Source organism: Theropithecus gelada, chromosome 11, assembly GCF_003255815.1.
Source record: "Theropithecus gelada isolate Dixy chromosome 11, Tgel_1.0, whole genome shotgun sequence".
In the NCBI taxonomy this organism is placed as follows: domain Eukaryota; kingdom Metazoa; phylum Chordata; class Mammalia; order Primates; family Cercopithecidae; genus Theropithecus; species Theropithecus gelada.
The window spans coordinates 4,317,268-4,342,026 of NC_037679.1; the positions used below are offsets into that span (position 1 = coordinate 4,317,268).

Below are 24,759 nucleotides of genomic sequence, written 5' to 3' on the forward strand. Positions count from 1 at the left end.
CCCGGGCTGGAGTGCAGTGGCACTACCTTGGCTCACTGCAAGCTCTGCCTCCCGGGTTCACGCCATTCTCCTGCCTCAGCCTCCCGAGCAGCTGAGACTACAGGTGCCCACCACCACGCCTGGCTAATTTTTTTGTATTTTTAATAGAGACGGGGTTTCACCATGTTAACCAGGAAGGTCTCGATCTCCTGACCTCGTGATCCACCCGTCTCGGCCTCCCAAAGTGCTGGAATTACAGGTGTGAGCCACCACACCCCCCCCCCCCCCTTTTTTTTTTGAGACAGAGTCTCACTCTGTTGCCCAGACTGGAGTGCAATGGCCCAATCTCAGCTCACTGCAACCTCTGCCTCCTGGGTTCAAGTGATTCTCCTGCCTCAGCCTCCTGAGTAGCTGGGTTTACAGGCACCCACCACCATGCGCAGCTAATTTTTGTATTTTTAATAGAAATGGGGTTTTGCCATGTTGACCAGGCTGGTTTCGAACTCCTGACCTCGGGTATCTGCCCGCCTCAGCCTCCCAAAGTGCTGAGCAGGCGTGAGCTACCATGCCGGGTGAGACCATTCCCCTTCTTAGTAATTTCAGCCTCACCTCCTTTTTTTCTCAGTGGTTCCCTGTGATATTATGACACATATGTTTTTGTCCATGGTTCCTCGCTTAAAACTCCCATAACTCTTGCTGTAATGTTGGGGTGCTTTAGGCCTCAGAAGCAGGCCTCAGAAAACAGTCTCCAGCTTTGACCTGCCCTCTTTTTATCTTTGTCTCTCCAATTTTAGAAACTAAAATTGTAATCTTCCCCCAGCTTTCTGTGTGAGAACTGCCCATAAAGAAATTCTCCCATCTACCTTGTCTGAATGTAGGCCATAAGACCCCCCATTTCAGAAGGGATCCTGCCCCACACCCTGGAGGAAGGAATACTGCACAGAGATGCCAGAAAAATCTGATCAGATAGGCCTTGCTGGGTTTCCCCATTCAGTCTATTAGTATTAAATCATATGCTTTTTGTCCAATCACTTTTCAACATGGTTCAATCATGACTATCCAATGAAGTTTCCATGAAGGTCCAAGTGGACTGGTTCAGGGAGTTTCTGGATAGCTGAACAGTGGAGGTACCTGGAGGTGGCTTGCCCTGGGAGGGCGTGAAAACTCTGTGCCCTTTCCCCCATACCTCACTCTATGCATCTCTTCATCTTTATCTTTTATAATAAACTGGTAAATGCAAGTGTTTCCCTGAGTTCCCCAAGCCACTCCGGCAAATTAATGGAACCCAAGGAGGGTGTCGTGGGAACCCCAGTTTATAAACGGTTCATCAGAAGCACAGGTAAAATGACCTGGGGCCTGTGATTGGCATCAGAAGTAGTGGGGGGCAGTTTTGTGGGGCTGAACCCTTAACTGGGATCTGACACCATCTCCAGGTAAATAGTGTCAGAATTCACTTGGAGGATACCCAGCTGGTATCCACTGCAGAACTGATTGCTTGCTTGTTGCTGGGGAGAAATCCTTGCACATTTGGTCACTGAAGTCTTCTGTGTTGATTGTTGAGTAAGAGAATGGAAAAAACACTGTGTTTTTCTGCTCACAGCCTCCCTCTCCTCCCAAGTCTGTCACAAACCCAGAAAGTTGTTAATGATCCTCCTAGCCCAAAGTGCTCACAATGAATTCTCATTTTTTTTTAAATTTTTTTGTTCTATGCAGTTAGCATTCATCCTGTATTTTGTCTTTGTTATTCATTACCTTTGCGTTTATTATTCCCACAACTAGCGTGTACATTTCTTGGTGACTGGCCTAGGTTATTTGAGTCTTCTAGAGATCATGCAAAATATCTTAAATGTTATACATATTCCATTGCTATAATTTTTAAGAGTTGCCTCTTTTCCTCATTCTCCTCTAAAATGTAAGCTCCCTGAAGGCTGGTATCTTGTGCGCTTTGTGTTTTAAGCTGTGTCCCTCATGGCACCTTGGTAGGAGCCTAGCAAGTAATTGTGGAAAGAATGGATGATTTATTCTTCTAAGGTAATTTGATTAACATAATGCCTAGTGGTTTCATGGCCCTAGTAGAATTTTCTTCTTCTGTGGCACTTTGAGATACCCCCAGTTATCTGTTCTGAAAATGCTGAGTGTATGTATTTTACCAGGCACTCTGCTAGGTACCAGGTTCACTGTTCTCCAGTACCTCACTATCTAGAAAGGAAACAGATAATTTCAGTAACTTGTGATTAATACTGTAATCAAGATCTGTACCAGGTTCAGTGGTGATACCAAGGAGAAACATGTGACCTTGCCTAGGGGAATCCAGGGCAACTCTACTGGGGCAGCACCTGAGCCAGCCCTGTTGGGATGAGAAGACAGGTGAGGTCATGGGGCTAGGACAGCAGAGCATCCTGAGTGTTCCTAAAGGCATGATGATTTCTCAGAAATTAAACCTTGATACTACCCTGGCCTTATTCACTATGGCAAGGGGATCATGTTATATACATATCATAAATATATACACGTATAAATATATATGTATACATTATATATACGTGTGTGTGTGTGTATGCACACCTTCTACCAAGGAGATGGCAGCTAATAAACAAAGCAAACTATCCTCAAACTCTCTTTTAGAATAGTCTTGCTTCTTTTTATAAATCTTTTATTATTTTCAATTTCAAATCCACAGACATGATTTATCTTGCACATTCTTTCAAGTCAAATAATAGCTTTCCAAAAGGTTCTCCAGTATCCTTTTAAAATATTTTATTTGGATCTGAGACAAACACAGCTCTAAAAGAATAAGAGTTACTCTTACTTAATTTGTGTTTTAGCTATACACACTCCTTTTTTCTCAAGGGGTTGCAGCAGTCACATCTGTTGATTGTTCTACATTTATTATTTTTTCTTTTAGAAACCTAGAAATTTAGACCAAATGCTCCTATAAAGATTTCCATCAGTTATATAGGATTTTAATTCTGATATTCTTTTTTTGATACAGAATCTAGCTCTCTCGCCCAGGCTGGAGTGCAGTGGCGGGATCTCAGCTCACTGCAGGCTCTGCTTCCTGGGTTCACACCATTCTCCTGCCTCAGCCTCCCAAGTAGCTGGGAGTAGCTGGGACTACAGGCGCCCGCCACCACGCCCAGCTAATTTTTTGTGTTTTTAGTAGAGACGGGGTTTCACCGTGTCAGCCAGGATGGTTTCGATCTCCTGACCTCGTGATTCGCCTGCCTCGGCCTCCCAAAGTGCTGGGATTACAGGCGTGAGCCACCACGCCCAGCCAATTCTGATATTCTTGAAGGGAAATTATAAAGGATTAAGAATACCGGAAGTAAAGGGCCGGACATGATGGCTCATGCCTGTTATCTCAGCACTTGGGATGCCAAGGTGGGAAGATTGCTTGAGCCAAAGAGTTTGAAACCAGCTTGGGCAACATACCAAGACACAGTCTCTACAAAAACTGCAAAAATAAGTTGGGCGTGGCACATGCCTGTGGTGCCATCTGCTTGGGAGGCTGAGGTGGAAGATTCGATTGAACCCAGGAAGCCAAGGCTGCAGTGAGGTGTCATTGTGCCACTGCACTCCAGCCTGGGCAACAGAGTGAGACCCTGTCTCAAGAAAAAAAAAAACACAACTCACAATTTGGCTTTAAATTAAAGGATGATATTGATCTCTCAGTGATATCTGTAACAGATGATTAAAATGATTGTATTCTAATAAGTTTTCACTTTAATCCTTTAGGGTTTCTTCTGTTATACTTTACTTGGTGTGTATTTTGTATTTTAGCTGTATGTCTTAACCAAAAACACTCGTCTTGAAGGGAGATTTCTCTTATTCATCTTTGTATCTCACAGCCTGAATATCGTAATGTTTTTCACGTAGTAGATATTCAACAAAACATATGTTTTGGGACATTTTTAGTTTTTTTTTTTTTTTTTTTGAGACGGAGTCTCGCTCTGTCGCCCAGGCTGGAGTGCAGTGGCGCGATCACTGCTCATTGCAGGCTCTGCCTCCCGTGTTCACGCCGTTCTCCTGGCTCAGCCTCTGGAGTAGCTGGGACTACAGGAGCCCGCCACCATGCCCAGCTAATTTTTTGTGTTTTTAGTAGTGACGGGGTTTCACCGTGTTAGCCAGGATGGTCTCGATCTCCTGACTTCGTGATCCACCCGCCTCAGCCTCCCAAAGTGCTGGGATTACAAGCGTGAGACATTTTTAGATTTTAATGGAAGCTTTGCATGCCATATGATTTAAGCTGCCTGATTATAATGAATTCAGGGCTGGGTCTGCAAGAGTGGTCAATTTTAGAACAGAAAATATTTCCAATTACCTTTAGCCAACGAAATGTACTGCTTGACTGATTGGTAAATCATATGTAAAGATACAGATTGAGGGAATTTTATTCAGCCAAATGATTGCCTTATGACATTATTTTTATTTTTCTTTAGTGTTGTCTTTTGGGCATTGCAACTAAAATTAATTAGCATCCACCCAAAAAAGCAGACAGTTTGAAGAATACTAGTAGATGAGTACGTCAACAATAGAATATTTTGGACATGGACCAAAGAGCAATTCAAATACTATTCAGCCAAAACACATCAGATGGAATGCTTGCATAGAAGACAAGTTGAAGGGTTAATAGGCAACTTTCTCTGCCATGGTAATTATTATTGCCCTGGCTACATGTTTGAATACTAATTGCAAGATCTTGCTGCAGTAAGTTATTCACCAGCCAGAAATACAAATGGAAGAAAATATATTCTTTTTTGAAGTCCAGATGTTGCTTTTATATTTAATGCTTTCATAATAGAACATTGGAATTCTACTATTTCCCGCACTATTTTAAAGTACAAATACTTGAAAAAAAAGGGACATTGGCACTTAAAGTTCTCTTTTCTAATATTTATTATAACTTTGGCAGAACTTTAGCCTTAGGTCAAAGCCATGCAAATAGATGTTCTTTTATGGAGTACAATTATGCAAATTACAGGCTTGTTTATAAAGCTTGTTTTATCTAAACCAATATTTTGTTTATATAATTGAATTTTTCATGATTTCTCTAGACATTCTATCTAGATGTTTGAAAAATAATCTTTGGCTTTGCGCAGACAAAATGATGGCTAAAGTTTTGTGGCGTCACATAGACACAGTCTTACACGTGCTTTTTTTTCTGATTTGTACTAAATTTTTAAGAAAAATGTATTTCCCACTAAATTCTAAAGAAAGATAATACATTGTCTCTGCATATGAAACTCAGTAAGATCCTTAACGTTATTTAAAAATTTTTATTATAATTATGATTTGAAACAATTGCATTGTTTCTTCCTATTAAACAAGCCATGAATGCCTAAATTGCATAAAACATAAGATATTCTTTCTTTTAAAAAACTAACAAAAATGATTGTCTTATTTTTTTCTTTTTTTCTTTTAGTTGGAGTCTTGCTCTGTTGCCCAGACTGGAGTCCTGTGGCATGATCTCGGCTCACTGAAACCTCTGCCCCCTGGGTTCAAGCTATTCTCCTGCCTCAGGCTCCTGAGTAACTGGGATTACAGGTGCATGCCACCATGCCCAGCTAATTTTTTATATTTTTAGTAGAGACAAGGTTTCACCATGTTGGCCAGGCTGATCTTGAACTCCTGACCTCAAGTGATCCACCCGTCTTGGCCTCCCAAAGTGATACCCATAGTAAAGAAACCGTTTACTATTCTTAGATGCTGCTTAAGAAGAAAGAAAAGTAAAATTTTAAGGAGGAAAGATGAGCTTATATAGGTAATTGGCTGCTGTTGATGTAGAGTGGTAAGGAGTGAAGAGGAAAGTCTTACGGTCAGATGACCTCAGTTTATGGTCACCTAGCACCTTGTGCCATGTCTCCTAGAATTGATTGAATGACACACGCTTCTCAGCCTCTCTGAGCCTGTTTCTTCAGTCCTGTGTGGTTGCTGGGAGGATGCAAGGTGGTATGCACAGTGCTGGGCAGGGGCCTTTTCACTTAGACACTTAGGAGTGGCAGTTACATTATCACCCTCATAATAAATTCTTTTTTTTTTTAGATAAAGCTGTCATGGAAACTGCTACTTTTAACTTCTGATTACTTAGTCTTTTGCCCTCAAACATTGCTGTCCATTTTTGTTGCTCTCTATCATGTTATGCATGTAGGAACTGCTGAATAGTGGTATTATGCCTGTAGGAACTGCTCAACAAGTTTAAGTGTCAGATTAAGGGTAATGACAGTGGCTGTGCTGCAGACACATGCATTTAAAGATAAAGGTAGTTGAAGAATTGCATGTGGTTTCTGCAAAGAGCAAAGAGATAATTATTGTGTGTGTTTTTTCCTATCTTGCAGATCTTTGGGCAGACTGACAATATTCTCCTGATGCCGAGAAACCTATTTCAGGGGGAATCCCTTTCAGGGAATCTTAGCAAAAGATCCTAGGGGCTGACACATAGTGACTCCCAATAAATGGCTCATGAATGTAGGGATTATAGTTCCATGAGTGGTCCCTGTGGCCTATCCTATTCTCCCAGATTTTTTTTTTTTTTTTTTTTTGACAGGGTCTCTTTCTGTTGCCGGGGCTGAAGTGCAGTGATACAATCATGGCTCACTATAGCATTGACTCCCAGACTCAAGTGATCCTCTTACCTCAACCTCCTGAGTAGCTGGGACCACAAGCGTGCACCAGGCCTCCCTTATGTATTTATTTATTTTGTTTTTATTTTATTTTATTTTATTTATTTATATATTTATTTAGTTATTTATTTTTGTCAGAGTTTGGTCTCACTATGTTCCCCAGCTGGTCCCAAACTCTTGGGCTCAAGCAGTCTTCCCGCCTCAGCCTCTCAAAGTGCTGAGATTACAGGTGTGAGCCACTGCACCTGCCCAAGCAGTTGTAATTAAAGTATGCATGCTCCTTTGTGTCATTGTATAGTTGTATGCACAAAAAGCGCGGAAGGAAACATTTAAGAAGTTACTAGCTTTTATTACAGTTCAAGTCTTTAGAATATCACAGGAGAACAGAGGAGGGAAGATTAATGGTGAGATTCTTGTGGTTAGGGTTCTACATGATTCTGTTCTTAGGACTGGAGACGTGGAAATACGGAGGAGTCTTTCAGAGCTCACTGTTCACTAGTGGGAGGGCAGTGTTTGGTGGAAGTAGGACAGTCAGGTAGCACCTGGGGGGAAGGATCTTGTTTAAAACCTGTTTGACCTTCATCCTTCCCACTCACATTCCACCTTGCCAGTTTTCAACTGTTGTGTATGCAGGCAGCATCAGTTTCTGCCCCTCATTTCTCTAAGACTCTTCTAAAATTGGAGATTATCTTGAGTTTCAGAGAGAGGACCTTCTCAGCCACCCTGATATCCCTGCACACTCTCAGGACTGTGGTAATGCTGTGGTAATCTGTAGCCACTTGGATCTGGAGGGGAGAAGGAGAGACCAGGCCATGTACTGGAGCAGATCCACCTTCCAAGCCCCCGGCTAAGTGTGGGTATTAGAGGTGAGGTGAAGGTGATCTTTTCTTAGGGTCTGGGATTTGAAGCTGAAAACCTGAATTAGATTATAAGTACTTATTATGCAGATTAAAAGAAAAGGATACTCTTCTCTGTGGTGAAAGATGATTTCTGCTCTCTGCTACAGATATAGATATCCTCACCTTAATTTGGCCAAGGGTGTGGACAGGCACCCTGCTGTACTGTGGCGAGCTATGGTGAGGAAGAAATGGGCCACCATGCTGGCCTGTGATCCTTTTAATGTTCCCATGTCAGCTTCTTTCCTTATTCTTGGGCTGCCTATCAATCTCCTCAGTTTTTTTTTTATTTTTGTATTTTTAAATTCTACCTCTGTTTCATTATTTTCATCAGACAGCTTTAGCCTGACTCTGCACAGAGATGGAGACCCGCCACTACTTAAGCTTTAGTTTTAGACAGATGTGAGTTCAAATTCTGGCCTAGACATTCATCAGGCATGTGACCCTGAATAATTAACACAACCTCCCCCTCCTCTGTAAGATAGAACTAATATTAGAACCTACTTCATACGAAATGGTTGTATCAAATGAAGAATGCCATTTAAAAATCTCACTTTGCAGGATGGTGGTGCCGGATACACTAAAAGCCTTCCAATAATTATAAGGTAAAGTTATTAATATTATGGGTAGCTGCTTTTACCTAAGTCTTAACCCAGTCTTACCTCTTTTGTTTTTTATTAGAGATTTCGCTTTTCCCCCAAGGCTGTTCCTTCCACTCATACAGCTCATTGTCACGTTTTGTCTTTTGCATTAAACCGGGAGTACCTTGAGGAAAACTTTCACCTCAGTGAGCAGCATAGTGCCTGACGCGTAGTAGGCAATCAGTAAGTTTTTGTTGAATCAATGGGTAAATGAATGAAAGATATTGATTATTGAAGAGCTGTGTGATATGACTGAAAAGAACCTCGTCTTGAGCAGCTTCTTACAACTTTGGGGTCTTGGTTTCCATGTCAGAAAAATGTAGGGATAATACAGAAGGGGTAGTGGTACTCTACTGGACTATTATAATATTAACATATACAAAATATTTAACATATATACAAAATATAAATGACATATGCAAAATATATAATATATATAAAATATACAAGGGATGGTTCCTTGCATAGTCATTGTAAAACAACTAAATGGAGAAATATAAGTGAGGTCATTTTAAATAAAATTGTATTTTCCAGTAGATGCATTTCACAACAGAATTGTATCATCACTTTGAATATATAATTTTAGCATGAAAGGTAAGGTTCATAATAGAATATCAGATGACATTTTGATAGTCTTTCTACTAAAGAAATATCTAAGGAATAAGAGTATTTCTTAATTTAGCAAATTTAAGATATTAAAGTGTTTTGTATTAAGGTATAAAAAGTAGTGTTCTTGATATTGATCTTGTGAATTTTTAATAAAGGAATATTTGTAGTTTTTACTTATTTCAATGGTTATTTTTAAAGGAAAAATTTTGGGCTGGGAGCAGTGGCTTACACCTGTTGTTCCCCAGGAGTTCAAGACCAGCCTGGGCAACATGACAAAACCCCATCTCTACAAAAATAAAAAAATTAGCCAAGAGTGGTGGTGCATGCCTGTAGTCCCAGCTACTTGGGAGGTTGAGGTGGGAGGACTCCTTGATCCTAGGGGCAGAGGTTGCAGTGAACCAACATCACACCACTGCACTCCAGCCCAGGCCACAAAACAAGATTCTGTCTCAATAAAAGAAGGAAAAATTCTAAAATGTTTAATTTTCCTACAAAAGTAGAATTTCTATTCATTGAGTATTGTTAAAGTTTGATGTCAAATATAACTTGTTAAAAGAGATGAATATAATACCGGGGAAAATGAACACATAAGTTATTACCCTGGTAGTTTGAGTCATTTCAGATTTACTGATAAAAAAATGAAATAATCTCTACCTAATTTGCAAAATAGGCACATGAATTAATGCTTGTCGTTTTGTATGCTTGAAAGTTGGGGGCGACTCAACCTGTAACCAAACGTTAGAACTTAAACCCGGCAGGCCCCCTTCAGCGTTATCAGACCTAAGAAAAGTTTCGACATTCTGTTTCATTTGGTTAGGTGAGAGCAAAATGAAAGGAAGAAGGCTGCTTTTATCCCCAAATGAAGTAGAGTTTAAGATTTATTTGCTTTATATTTAAGCCTTTCATAGGAGTTACTTTTACTATGAAAGCCAAAATTCCATCTTTCTCTTATTGCATTTAGAATTGCAGTTCTTGTTGTCCACTGGATCTCGGGCTGTACTCTATTCGGAAGGTTGCCAGACCAGCTCATATTTTCTGCCTCCATTTAAATTTAAATAGTACTTAGTGCCCACCGGGTACATGCTTCTATAACGGGCATATCACAGCCTACAAATCATAGTGGAGACATGAACATTTCCAAACAGGCCTTTTATCTGCTCTAAGGGTAAGCAAACACAGCAAAAGGCTTTTGAGCCATGGGTAATCATGGTTTTCTTGAGAGTTACAGTTGCCTTTACTGTGGCTAGTGGCCTGTTTTATACTTCAAAATACTTATTTTGAAGAGTTCAGTCACCATCTTGACTAAGTTATTTGGCAAAGAAAAAAATCCTCTGAAAGCTGACTGGAATTTGCTAGCAATGAGTCATCTTCATAAATCAAGCCCACTACTTTTGGAAAAAGTCATGTGCATAGAGATTTCATTTAGCTTAGAGCACTGGATTTATCTTGTCTCGCAGTCTTTATTCAGTAAATATGTGCGGTATATTTAAGGTGTAGAGATAAGGAAGCAGATAGAATCCCATCCTCAATGGAGCTTATATTCTAATAAATGATAAAATAACTAAAAATGTACACAGAAATGCATTCATTTACCTATCTGTTCAGCACCTTATTGTGCTAGGTACTAGAAACTGAGCAACAAAGAGGACTGAAGTGACCCCTGTTCTCAAAGCAGGCAGGCTAGCAGGAAGACAAACATACCAACAGAATGACAGCAGATTATATTTAAAGATTGTGAAAAAAGAGACTGAACCAGGATAGCTGAGAACAGAACTTGGATGTATCCAAAACTAGTTCAAGGGGATGGGCTCTCACTGGGAGATGGCTGACAAGTGCACCTGTTATTTTTATAATTCTAAAAATAACATGACCTTAGATTATCAACTCTTTACAAAACAGGTCTATGAGAAGGCTCAAGATATACATTAGATTAATGTGTAAAACACCACAAACGCTTTCAGGCTCACAAGTCCAGTCGTACTCAGGGAATTCATCATGCAGAGGTTTTGTTTATAATGATTTCTACAACTGTTAATGCACCTTGCAAAGTAATCACGTTGCTAGTGGTTCCAATGCCCCTTTGCTCCTTGCTGAAATAATAGCCCTGGGTTGGGAGGCAACAAAACTTGGTCAGTCACCCCAGTTCTCTTCATTCTTTCTTTGCATTGCTGTGTAGCATTATTATCTTCCTTCCTTGTGCTAAAGGAGAGGCCATGGAGAGCTTGGATCGCAGCAATTCTGTATAGCTTCTCGACGTTTTCAAAGGAGGAAGAAAGAAAGGGAGCAGGTACATCTGTTCCCTGCACTCCGTCTTTTCCTCTCAAGGAAGGGAGAGGCAGGGAGCTAGAAGAGAATGGACCTCTGGATTCTCAGCCAGAAATGGCTCTCCAGACTTCTGCTCTGCTGGCTGAGGGATGTGACTTATTCCTGTCTGGAGGAAGAGTTTAACCTGACTTCGGCTGGGAGTCACAACCAAGCATCAAAGGCATGAATCAGAATCTGTGAGGTTGGCAAATAACTACTGATGACTCTGATATGCTTCTCTCAAGATTTGTTGCCTGTGAAAAATCTTAACATTAGGGAATCACACCGGGGAATTCCTCCCCTGTGAATAGCCAAAGCACTCCAGTAATAGAGTGATACGAAAGATGCAAATTAAAGCTTGCTTTGTTTTCGGTTCATAGGGCAAAAAGAAATGGATGCAAATTCTGTTTTCATTTGCTGTTAAACAGTCCTGTGACTTATTTTTCTATGTAAGGATCTTTCATACGTGATTGAAATCTAGCAGGTAATATACCTGTATCATTGTTATATCTAATACCTCTAATTCCTTTCAAATTGAGAATCTTTTCTCTATAAATGCCATTGAGATCAAATATAAGAAATACTAACACTATCTTTTGCCATGCTCTTGTCTGAACCCTCTATTCCTGGTACTGCTTATTTAGTCCAGTGATCTTTTTGGTTAACATTGTAAAAGCATATTTTACATATAGTAAAATGTACTGTTAACTGTTTACGTTCTGACAGTTGTATTGCCACCACTCAGAACAAGAGATGGAGGACACTTCCAGCACCCTTGTACCCCTTTCATGTCAACATCCCGCCCCATGGTCCCTGCAAGCACTTAAAGACTTCCTCTATAAATTGATTTTGCCCATTCTTGAGCTTCGTTCTAAAGAAATCATGTAGAATGTAGTTTTTGTGCCTGGCTTCACTTAGCACAATATTTCTGGGGATTCATCCATGTTATAGGTTTCAGTAATAATCCAGTTTGTTGGAACTATAGGAATATCTGGAAAAAGTATTTTGAATTAAATCTTGAAGTATTCGTTTCTGATAGGCAGCGGACTAACAATCCTTAACCTTCTAATTCTGTTTTTCCTTTAAAGTCAAGTAGCTTTTGGCTTTAGTTATTTTCGTAATCTCTTTAAGCAGCTCACATAATGCCTTGCCTATTACAGGAAATTAGCAAATGTGTTCTTAAGTTGGAGGAGAATGTGTGAGGAAAATTCACTCCTATCTCATTTTATAGAAATTCAGATTTTAATTGCCCTGCTGTGATTGTGAAGCCGAACTGCACATTAATTCTGAGAATTATTCCACTGATGAGTTTACTGATGAGTGTACACTGGTTCTGAGGGAACTGTTTGCAGACTCTCCCTGTGTATAAGGAGTTCACGTGTAATGATTTATTTCTCCAGAAAGTCACCTTTTTTCCTACTGATGTTTTTTTACTGGTAAAAATACTGTAAACAGATACTGTTCGTCTTGTTTGGTAACTGAAAGAGCTCTGAGAATGGAAAAGTTAGAGTGACCTATCCAAATGAAGGAACAGTTCAGTGTTGGTGCAGGATATTAGATTCCAAAGTATTTGTTCAGGCCCCTTTTCCAAGTTCCCAGGGAAGTTACTGACACTGATGTTGGTTTCTTTTAAGAATGACTCATGATTTCTCAAGCCTGGTTTCTACTCTTCGTCATCTTCCCTGCCTGAGTTAAAACAGGCTTTAGGCTGTCCCTGAATTCCAGCCTTGACAGAGCCCCCCACCCCCACCCCTGGGCTCTTGATTCCCACTTCCTAACTCAGCCACATTCCAGTCTCGGGAGCCAATTCTTACTCTAGGCAGGCGAGATGAAACAATTCAGCATTTACTATCAGTCCTGCAGTAACCTTTCAGTTCTAATAATTTGACTTGTCCTTTTCCTCCTCAGTTGTTCAAACTCATTTCTCAGAAACATGCCTAGGACCTCAGTCTCTTTAGTTCTTTGGATTCTGTGTTGCTCTTGTCAGTGTTTCCTAATCACCCTGTTGCCCTGGAAATAAAGTTCTCTCCAATGTGGTGCTACTTCTACTCCTTCCTGTAGCAGACTCTGGTTGTGGCCTGTCTGTGCCCGCAGATTTAGTAACAGGAGCTGTACTTTTCTGTTCTCTTCTTTAGCTATCATACTGGTGGTATCTTACATCTTAGCCCTAAATTGTGACCAAACTGTCGTATTTTCACAAGACTTCCTTAGTCATATTGTGCTGGCTGTCCTAAGTAGGGCTGTGAGTAAGAGTGGGGTACAGTTTCCTGCAATAAGAGATGGGAGGCTTAACTTCAACTGGCATGTAAGAAAGATCAAGTGTTTGCTGCAATGTGGGAAAACCACCTCCTGGGCGTAATAGAAATCCAGGCCTGGCAGTAACTACAGTTCTATTCAAAAGCAGCTTCTCAGGGCTGAGGAATGACCTAGTTGAGTGGCATGGTATCTGAGCAGAGCTAGCAAGGAGAGCTGATGGCTTGGTGGTGTGCCGCCTTTTAACTCCAGCACCTGTGGCTCTTGAGCACTCTCCTCATTCTTCCGTGTGGAAAATGGATATTTTCTCAGTCTTGTGTAAATACAGCTTCAATAAAAGTCCCCTAGTCAAAAATTCCAGTATTTGGAAAGGTACCAGGAATCCAAAAAGTTGAGAACCACTCCTGGCTTTTTCCTTCCCCCCCGCACACTGATGGCACTCCTGAACTAGCATGCCTGTCTGACTCTACGCTTCTGGGTGACTGCGTCCTCCCAGGTGGCCTTCCTTCAGCTGTGAGCTGGGTTTGTTCCCAGGTGTTTAATTCACCCTTGGGGCAGGTCCTGGGGCAGCCTCCAGTGCCTCTTCCTGGATCCTGGCTGGGTCAAGCTGACTGTCCTTGGAAGTGAAAGAGGCTACATGTGAAAGGCAGAAGGGTCCTGTCTGCCTCAGGAGAGGGAAATTAGTTACAGGCACAGGCATAGGCAAAACAACCCTAATCCTGTTGTGATATGACAGAACTTAGAAGATATCTGGCTCAAATTTTAACTTTAAAAAAGTGATAAATTCTGTGAAGAGGTAACTTGTAGAGTTTATTGTCAAACTAATGGTAGAGCTACTGTGTGTGTGTGCCACTGTCAGTTTTCTTTTTTTTTTTTTTTTTTTAAGTTCTAGGGTATATATGCACAACATGTAGGTTTGTTACACAGATATACATGTGCGATGTTGGTTTGCTGCACCCATCAACTTGTCATTTACATAAGGTATTTCTCCTGATGCTATCCCTCCCCCAGCCTCCACCCCCCATAGGCCCCGATGTGTGCTGTTCCCTACCCTATGTCCAAGTGTTCTCATTCTTCAATTCCCAACTATGAGTGAAAACATGTGGTGTTTGGTTTTCTGTCTTTGTGATAATTTGCTCAGAATGATGGTTTCCAGCTTCATCCACGACCCTGCAAAGGACATGAACTTATCCTTTTTTATGGCTGCATAGTATTCCATGGTGTTTATGTGCTACATTTTCTTAATCCAGTCTATCACTGAGGGACATTTGGGTTGGTTCCAAGTCTTTGCTATTGTGAATAGTGCCGCAATATTACGTGTGCACGTGTCTTCATAGTAGCATGATTTATAATCCTTTGGGTATATACCCAGCAATGGGATGACTGGGTCAAATGTTATTTCTAGTTCTAGATCCTTGATGAATCGCTACACTGTCTTCCACAGTGGTTGAACTAATTTTCACTCCCACAAACAGTGTAAAGTATTCCTATTTCTCCACATTTTCTCTAGCATCTGTTCTTTCCTGACTATGTTCGCCATTCTAACTGACATGAGATGTCTCATTGTGGTTTTTATTTGCATTTCTCTGATGACCAGTGATGATGAGCATTTTTTCATGTGTCTGTTAGCTACATAAATGTCTTCTTTTGAGAGGTGTCTGTTCATATCCTTTGCTCACTTTTCGATGGAGTTGTTTGTTTCTTTCTTGTAAATTTGAGTTCTTTGTAGATTCTGGATCCTAGCCCTTTGTCAGATGGGTAGATTGCAAAAATTTTCTCCCATTCTGTAGGTTGCCTTTTCACTCTGATAGTTTCTTTTGCTGTACAGAAGCTCTTTAGTTTAATTAGATCCCATTTGTCTATTTTGGCTTTTGTTAGTATTGCTTGTGGTGTTTTAGTCATGAAGTCCTTGCCCATGCCTATGTCCTGAATGATATTGCCTAGGTTTTCTTCTAGAGTTTTTATGATTTTAGGTCTACATTTAAGTCTTTAATCCATCTTGAATTAATTTTTGTATAAGGTGTAAGGAAGGGATCCAGTTTCAGCTTTCTACATATGGCTAGTCAGTTTTCCCAGCACCATTTATTAAATAGGGAATCCTTTCCCCATTTCTTGTTTTTGTCAGCTTTGTCAAAGATCAGATTGTCGTAGATGTGTGTTGTCATTTCTGAGGCATCTGTTCTGTTCCACTGGTCTATATTTCTGTTTTGGTACCAGTACCATGCTGTTTTGATTATTGTAGCCTTGTAGTATAGTTTGAAGTCAGGTAACGTGATGCCTCCAGCTTTGTTCTTTTGGCTTAGGATTGTCTTGGCAATGTGAGCTCTTTTTTGGTTCCATATGAACTTTAAAGTAATTTTTTCCAGTTCTGTGAAGAAAGTCATTGGTAGCTTGATGGTGATGGCATTGAATCTATAAATTACTTTGGGCAGTATGGCCATTTTCACAATATTGATTCTTCCTATTCGTGAGCATGGAATGTTCTTCCATTTGTCTGTGTCCTCTTTTATTTCACTGAGCAGTGATTTGTCGTTCTCCTTGAAGAGGTCCTTCACATCTCTTGTAAGTTGGATTCCTAGGCATTTTATTCTCTTTGTAGCCATTGTGAATGGGAGTTCACTCATGATTTGGTTCTCTGTTTGTCTGTTATTGGTGTATAAGAATGGTTGTGATTTTTGCATATTGATTTTGTATCCTGAGACTTTGCTGAAGTTGCTTATCAGCTTAAGGAGATTTTGGGCTGAGACGATGGGGTTTTCTTTTTTTTTCTTTTTTGATACAGAGTCTCGTTCTGTCACTCAGGCTGGAGTGCAGTGGCGCAATCTTGGCTCACTGCAAGCTCTGCCTCCTGGGTTCAAGTGATTCTCCTGCCTCAACCTCCTGAGTAGCTGGGATTACAGGTACCCGCCAGCACTCCCGGCTAATTTTTCTGTTTTTAGTGGAGACGAGGTTTCACCATATTGGCCAGGCTGGTCTCGAACTTCCAACCTTAGGTGATCCGCATGCCTCGTCCTCCCAAAGTTCTGGGATTAGAGGCGTGAGCCACTGTGCCTGGCTGACAGTGGGATCTTCTAAATATACAATCATGTCATCTACAAACAGGGACAATTTTACTTCCTCTTTTCCTAATTTAATACTCTTTATTCCTTTCTTTTGTCTGATTGCCCTGACCAGAACTTCCAACACTGTGTTGAATAGGAGTGGTGAGAGAGGGCATCCTTGTCTTGTGCCAGTTTTCAAAGGGAATGCTTCCAGTTTTTGCCCATTCAGTATGATACTGGCTGTGGGTCTGTCATAAATAGTTCGTATTATTTTGAGATACGTCCCATCAATACCTAGTTTATTGAGAGTTTTTAGCATGAAGGGCTGTTGAATTTTGTCAAAAGCCTTTTCTGCATCTATTGAGATAATCATGTGGTTTTGTCATTGGTTTTGTTTATGTGATGGATTACATTTATTGATTTGCATATGTTGAACCAGCCTTGCATCCCGGGGATGAAGCCCACTTGATCCTTTTGGATAAGCTTTTTGATGTGCTGCTGGATTCGGTTTGCCAGTATTTTATTGAGGATTTTTGCATCGATGTTCATCAGATATATTGGTCTAAAATTCTCTTTTTTTGTTGTGTGTCTGCCAGGCTTTGGTATCAGGATGATGCTGGCCTCATCAAATGAATTAGGGAGGATTCCTTCTTTTTCTATTGATTGGAATAGTTTCAGAAAGAATGACACAAGCTCCTCTTTGCCCCTCTGGTAGAATTTGCCTGTGAATCCATCTGGTCCTGGACTTTTTTTGGTTGGTAGCTATTAATTATTGCCTCAATTTCAGAGCTTGTTATTGGTCTACTCAGAGATTCAACTTCTTCCTAGTTTAGTCTTGGGAGCGTGTATGTGTCCAGGAATTTATGCATTTCTTCTAGGTTTTCTAGTTTATTTGTGTAGATGTGTTTGTAGTATTCTCTGATGGTAGTTTGTATTCCTGTGGGATTGGTGGTGATGTCTACTTTTATCATTTTTTATTGTGTCTATTTGATTCTTCTCCCTTTTCTTCTTTATTAGTCTTGCTAGTGGTCAATTTTGTTGCTCTTTTCAAAAAACCAGCTTCTGGATCCATTTTTTTTTTTTTTTTAAGGGTTTTTTGTGTTTCTGTCTCCTTCAGTTCTGCTCTGATCTTAGTTATTTCTTATGCTAGCTTTTGAATTTGTTTGCTCTTGCTTCTCTAGTTCTTTTAATTGTGATGTTAGGTGTTGATTTAAGATCTTTCCTGGTTTCTCTTGTGGGCATTTAGTGCTATAAATTTCCCTCTGCACACTACTTTAAATGTGTCCCAGAGATTCTGGTATGTTGTGTCTTTGTTCTCATTGGTATCAAAGAATATCTGTATTTCTGCCTTCATTTCATTATGTACCCAGTAGTCATTCAGGAGCAGATTGTTCAGTTTCCATGTAGTTTTGCGGTTTTCAGTGAGTTTCTTAATCCTGAGTTCTAATTTGATTGCAGTGTGGTCTGAGAGACAGTTTGTTGTGATTTCTGTTCTTTTACATTTGCTGAGGAGTGCTTTACTTCCAACTATGTGGTCAATTTTAGAATAAGTGCTATGTGGTGCTGAGAAGAATATATATTCTGTTGATTTAGGATGGAGAGTTCTGTAAATGTCTATTAGGTCTGCTTAGTGCAGAGCTGAGTTCAATTCCTGGATATCCTTGTTAACCTTCCGTCTCGTTGATCCGTCTAATATTGACAGTGGAGTATTAAAGCCTCCCATTATTATTGTGTGGGAGTCTGAGTCTCTTTATAGGTGTCTAAGGACTTGCTTTATAAATCTAGGTGCTCCTATATTGGGTGAATATATATTTAGGATAGTTAGCTCTTCTTGTTGAATTGATCCCTTTACCATTATGTAATGGCCTTCTTCGTCTCTTTTGATCTTTGTTGGTTTAAAGTCTGTTTTATCAGAGACTAGGATTGCAACCCCTGCCTTTTTTTGTTTTCCATTTGCTTGGTAGATCTTCCTCTATCCCTTTATTTTGAGCCTATGTGTGTCTGCACGTGAGATGGGTCTCCTGAATTCAGCACACTGATGGGTCTTGACTCTATCCAGTTTGGCAGTCTTCGTCTTTTAATTGGGACATTTAGTCCATTTACATTGAAGGGTAATATTGTTATATGTGAATTTGATCCTGGCATTATGATGTTTGCTGGTTATTTTGCCCATTAATTCATGCAGTTTCTTCATAGCATTGATGGTCTTTACAATTTGGCGTGTTTTTGCATTGGCTGGTGCCGGTTGTTCCTCTCCATGTTTAGTGCTTCCTTCAGGAGCTCTTGTAAGGCAGGCCTGATGATGACAGAATCTCTCAGCATTTGCTTGTCTATAAAGGATCTTATTTCTCCTTCACTTCTGAAGCTTAGTTTGGCTGGATATGAGATTCTGGGTTGAAAATTCTTTAAGAATGTTGAATATTGGCCCCCACTCTTTTCTGGCTGTAGGGTTTCTGCCGCGAGATGCGCTGTTAGTCTGATGGGCTTCGCTTTGTGGGTAACCCGACCTTTCTCTCTGGCTGCCCTTAATATTTTTTCCTTCAACATTGGTGAATCTGACAATTATGTGTCTTGAGGTTGCTCTTCTCAAGGAGTATCTTTGTGGTGTTCTCTGTATTTCCTGAATTTGAATGTCGGCCTATCTTGCTAAGTTGGGGAAGTTCTCCTGGATAATATCCTGAAGAGTCTTTTCCAACTTGTTTCAATTCTCCCTGTCACTTTCAGGTACACCAATCAAACGTAGATTTGGTCTTTTCACATAGTCCCATATTTCTTGGAGACTGTTAGTTTCTTTTTCCTCTTTTTTCTCTAATCTTGTCTTCTTGCTTTCTTTCATTAATTTCATCTTCAATCACTGATATCATTTCTTACACTTGATCGAATCGGCTATTGAAGATTCTGCATGTGTCATGAAGTTCTCATACCGTGGTTTTCAGCTCCATCAGGTCATTTAACGTCTTCTCTACACTGTTTATTCTAGTTAGCCATTCATCTAACCTTTTTTCAAGGTTTTTAGCTTCCTTGAGATGGGTTACAACATAATCTTTTAGCTCAGGGAAGTTTGTTATTACCAACCTTCTGAAGCCTACTTCTGTCAACTCATCAAAGTCATTCTCTGTCCAACTTTGTTCCTTTGGTGGTGAGGAACTGCACTCCTTTGGAGGAGAGGAGGTGCTCTGGTTTTTAGAATTTTCAGCTTTTCTGCTCTGGTTTCTTCCCATCTTTGTGGTTTTATCTACCTTTGGTCTTTGATGTTGGTGACCTACAGATAGGGTTTTTGGTGTGGATGTCCTTTTCGTTGATGTTGATGCTATTCCTTTCTGTTTGTTAGTTTTCCTTCTAACAGTCAGGCCCTTCAGCTGCAGGTCTGTTGGAGTTTGCTGGAGTTCCACTCCAGACCCTGTTTGCCTTGGGTATCACCAGGGGAGGCTGCAGAACTGCAGATATTACAGAACAGCAAATGTTGTTGCCTGATCCTTCCTCTGGAAGCTTCGTCCCAGAGGGGTAACTGTGTGTATGAGGTGTCTTTCTGCCCCTAATGGGAGACATCTCCCAGTTAGGCTACACGGGGGTCAGTGACTCACTTGAGGAGGCAGTCTGTCCATTCTCAGTGCTCAAATGCTGTGCTGGGAGAACCACTGCTCTCTTCAGAGTTGTCAGACATTTAAGTCTGCAGAAGTTTCTGCTGCCTTTTGTTCAGCTATGCCCTGCCCACTGCGGTGGAGTCTATCGAGGCAGTAGCCTTTGCTGTGCTGTGCTGTGGTGGGTCCCGCCCAGTTTGAGACTCCCAGCTGCTTTGTTTACCTACTCAAGCCTCAGCAATGGTGGATGCCCCTTCCCCTACCAGGCTGCAGCCTCGCAGGTGGATCTCAGGCTGTTGCACTAGCAGTGAGCAAGGCTCTGTAGGCGTGGGACCCACCAACCCAGGCACGGAAGAGAATCTCTTGGTCTGCTGGTTGCTAAGACCATGGAAAAAGCACAGTAGTTGGGCAGGTGTGTCCCTTTTTCCAGGTACAGACTGTCGTGGCTTTCCTTGACTAGGAAAGGGAAATCCCCCAACCCCTTGTGCTTCCTGGGTGAGGCAACGCCCCATCCAGCTTCGGCTCACCTTCCATGGGCTGCACCCACTGTCCAACCAGTCCCAATGAGATGAACCAGGTACCTCAGTTGGAAATGCAGAAATCACCTGTCTTCTGTGTCGATCACACTGGGAGCTGCAGACCGGAGCTGTTCCTATTCAGCCTTCTTGGATCAGAACCTGTCGTCGTTAATTTTTATGAACTCTCACATGTAAATTTCAAAATGGATTGAGAAAAGTCCCCTCTGAGTGTTTTTTTTTAATAGAAAAGTTTACAATTTTTCACATACCTTTGGGTAGAAAAGGTGATCATGACTACTGACTTTTAATCTGCAACTGGAATAGAAAAGTATACAATAATTAATATTTTGCAATCATGTATAGAAAATCTATCTGTGATTTCTGCTGTAACCCTTTACACTTGTTACTTTATTTTCTATGAGTAATGAGAAATTATTTAGATAATAAGATAGTAATCGTGGCCACACACAGTGGCTCACACCTGTAATCCAAGCACTTTGGGATACTGAAGTGGGAGGATTGCTTGAGCCTAGCCAAATTCAGGACCAGCCTAGGCAATGTAGTGAGACCTCATCTCTACTAAAAATATAAAGAAATTAGCCAGGTGTGGTGGTGTGCACCTGTAGTCTCAGCCACTCGGGCAGCTGAGGCAGAAGGATCGTTTGAGCCTAGGAGGTTGAGGCTGCAGTGAGCCATGATTGTGCCATGGCACTCCAGCTTGGGCTCCAGAGTGAGACCCTCTCTGAAAAAAGTAATTGTCATAAGTTGTTTAATAGCTTTTTGAAGTCCAAATGAACTTACTTAGGAGTCACCTTGGCCATGCATTCTAGACTTTTAAAAGTACCACTTTCTTAATATTGTGCACCCATGATAACCTGGAGTAAAACATTTAATTTTTCTATATATCTTTCCAGATACATAAAGCAGTGATTGAATTTACCTGTTTGTCTTCTGAGAGATGTTTTATGAATTTTTTTTTAACATTTTTTGAGATGGAGTTTTGCTCTTGTCACCCAGGCTGGAGTGCAGTGGCATAATCTCAGCTCACTACAGCCTCACTGCAGGTTTGCTCACTGCAAACCTCCCAGGTTCAAGTGATTCTCCTGCCTCAGCGTCCCCAGTAGCTGGGATTACAGGCGCCTGCCACCATGCCTGGCTAATTTTTGTATTTTTAGTAGAGACGGGGTTTTGCCATGTTGGCCCGGCTGGTCTTGAACTCCTGACCTCAGGTGATCTGCCCACCTCAGCCTCCCAAAGTGCTGGAATTATAGGCGTGAGCCTCCGTGCCCAGCCTGAATACATTTTTAGTGTAATTAATTACTGCAAATTAACAGATTCAGCATAGTATAGATTGCCTTCTCATTTATAGCAACTTGCCTGGTACTATGCAGTTTGAGAAAATAAATTAAAACTCATTTTCTTGTGTTAACAGTGTACAAAGGGAAATTATACTAAGGGCTGTTTACCTTGTTTTATAGAAATGATTAAGAATAAATATAAATGCTATACAGAGTTTTTCCCAATAACTTGAATTGTTGAACCAGAAAATATAGTAATAATCTAAAATCATATTTGACTTCTGGTGACAGAATATGTAAGTTTCTATTCATGTTCTTGTTATTGCTGCCTTATTTTTATTGTAACCAAAAGAAGATGAATAAGAAAGTTTTCAGTTTGGGAATCAGGCTTTTTAAAGGAGGGTATCTGTTAGGTATCTCTGAGGAGACTTGTAGAAGTCTCAGGCATAGTGGATAACCTTTTTGAGAAACTGAACAAGTAGATGCTGGTTGTCCATTAGTGTTTTTCTTACTGCCCAAGCAGTGGTTACTACATAGGGGTTCTTAATTTGGAGGTTGGTGGATCTGCATCGGTGGGCCTGGAGGAGGGGTGTTCTTGAATCCCCTGAACTGTATGGAAGATGTGTTTATTTACGTACATGCAGGTCTCTGGTGAGAGGAATCTATAGTTTTCATTAGATTCTTAAGGGGATCCTTGATCCAAAAGGGGACTGGTTTGTCAGCTCTGTAAAACCGGGATAATTATGGTACAGAACTCGTGAGTCAAGATTTGTTAACTGCATGGTGCCATAGAAATCTTGACTGACACTGCTGCCTTTTGAGACTGAAAGGCTCAGTTTTCCTGTGCTGTCATCATCAGGTCCCATATTGAGGTTTCATAAGGTTTGCCTGCTTTAAAATGGGTGCATTACAATGGCTTCCCTTGGGTACTGGCGTTAAGACAAAAGAAGGAATAGAGAATGTGTGCGTGTTTAAATACTTCTTGACTTTTGACTTCTATTAGGAATCTTTGGTCATAGCAGGGATGGAGACCTTACATCAAATGACCTGAACAATAAAGGGAATTAATTAATGCAGTAACAAAAAGGTTCAGCGGAATCTCTAGCTTCAAGAGCCAGGATTGCTCTTAGGTGCCATGGAAAGGACCCCTTAACTTCAGCTCTCTCCTTGCGGTAGAGTGGCAGTGGTAGTTTCTCAACTAAGAACTGCCTCCTCCAGCCTTCAGGAAGAAAAAGTTCTGATAGCTTCTCTTGCCTAGAAATCTCAACAAGTGGCTCTGATGAAATTATGTATGTGCCAGTTCCTGAAACCACGCTTGTGGGCTGAAGTTGCCTGGTATGCTGATCAGCACCGGCTGGTAGTGGAGTTCTGTAAGCCACATAAATGAAAATGGGAAATGGGTACATTTTAAAAATTTTTGTATTTTCTTCTAAAGTACTAAATCTGGTGGGAAATCATCTGTCAATTCTGTGTACTAAAATATAATTTTTAGTATTAATGTTTTTTTCTTAATATAAAGATTGGAGGCATAAGACATTTTCTATTTTTCTGTCTTAAAAATCAATATTAAAACTGATCTTTTTTTTGAGACCTTCAATAGACACTTTCCTTTCCTTGGATTAGTAGTGTCTATGACTCTTTATAGAAAATGTATTTGCTCACCTGAATCTGCTTTTTCACTGTTTTACTGGCATTTTTTTCCATCTATGTCCAGTACAAAGCAGTAGAAAAGGCTTATTTTCTGATATTAGAATGCCTGAATTAAAATCATTACTCCACTGCTTACTGGTTGTACAACCTTAATTGTTGATGCTCTCTGAGTGTTTTTCTCATTGTAAAGTTGAAATGCAATAATGCAATTAAAGGGCTTGGTGCAGTGTGTGGTGCTAGTAGCTGTTTATAGTGGTTAATGCAACTCTTATAATTTCAAGTAAAATTATTGTAATGTGTAAAATAACTTAATTACAGGCATTCATGAATGGTCCCATGGCTAATTACTATGTCTATAGAATGAATCTGTTAATTATAATTTTGCATAGATTCTCTTGGGGTAGGATTCCACACATTAGATTGACATTTTAGTAAAAAAAAAACAAAAAAACAAAAAAAACCCAAGATTATTAAGTTGACAGAGATAGCATGTGGTACATTAATATTACTAATAAGCATTACTTGTGTTACTGAATTAGATTCTGAAAATATCAAGAGAGAAATTAGCTTAAAGCACTGAATTGCCAAGTCTGCCTGAGTGTAAGTACACAGTATGTCTTTAATTGATTTTATTCCTCTGGTGACTTTATTCAGTTTATACTGGGACTCACTTTTCATAATGTTATAATAGGAATGAATAAAAATGAATATATTCATTTACCTTTTACGATAAATAGTTCTAATTAGAATCATTCATCAGCCACAGTTTGGAGCCAATGAGTAAAGACTGAAACTTGGTGAAAGTTTATTTTGTGGTTTTTGGTTTTCTTGCACTTCCCAGTGTAATCCTTTTTGAGTTCTTCAGGATTTTTTTAACCTGGGTCAATAAAGTGCCGGAAATATTTCTACATTTGAGAATTAAAGTCAGAGTAAACATTGCTAACTGCAAGGAAAGAGCAATGGAGCTGAAGTTGCTGGGCTTTGAAAGAGAAAGTTGACTAGCAGCCTGTGATAATATAGGGACACCAGCTGTGGAAGTGAATGTAGAGAGAATCCTGTCAGATTTAGGGAATTCATTCCTGTAACTAACCTAATGGTATAGATTGTTAAACACTTCATGTGGTCCGAATGTAGACTTGTTTCCCTGAAAATGTTTGCAAGTAAACAAGGAGTGATCAGTGTCTGATCGTTTTGATGTGTCCCTGCTTCCAATGGGGGTAGACCAGATGACTTCACATGAGCTAGTTTCGTTTTCTTTTCTTTTCCTTTCTTTTCTTTTCTTTTCCTTTCTTTTCTTTTCTTTCCCTTCCCTTCCCTCCCCTCCCCTCCCCCCCCCCCCCCCCCCCCCCCCCCGGGGGCGGGGGGGGGG

General features: G+C 40.4%; 1 protein-coding gene across 3 annotated transcripts in view; it reads left to right on the forward strand.

The window, feature by feature from the left end:
* Window positions 1–24,759, forward strand: part of ANO6 (anoctamin 6) — a 224,412-nt gene that overhangs the window by 10,888 nt on the left and 188,765 nt on the right. The gene's annotated exons all lie outside the window — the stretch shown is intronic.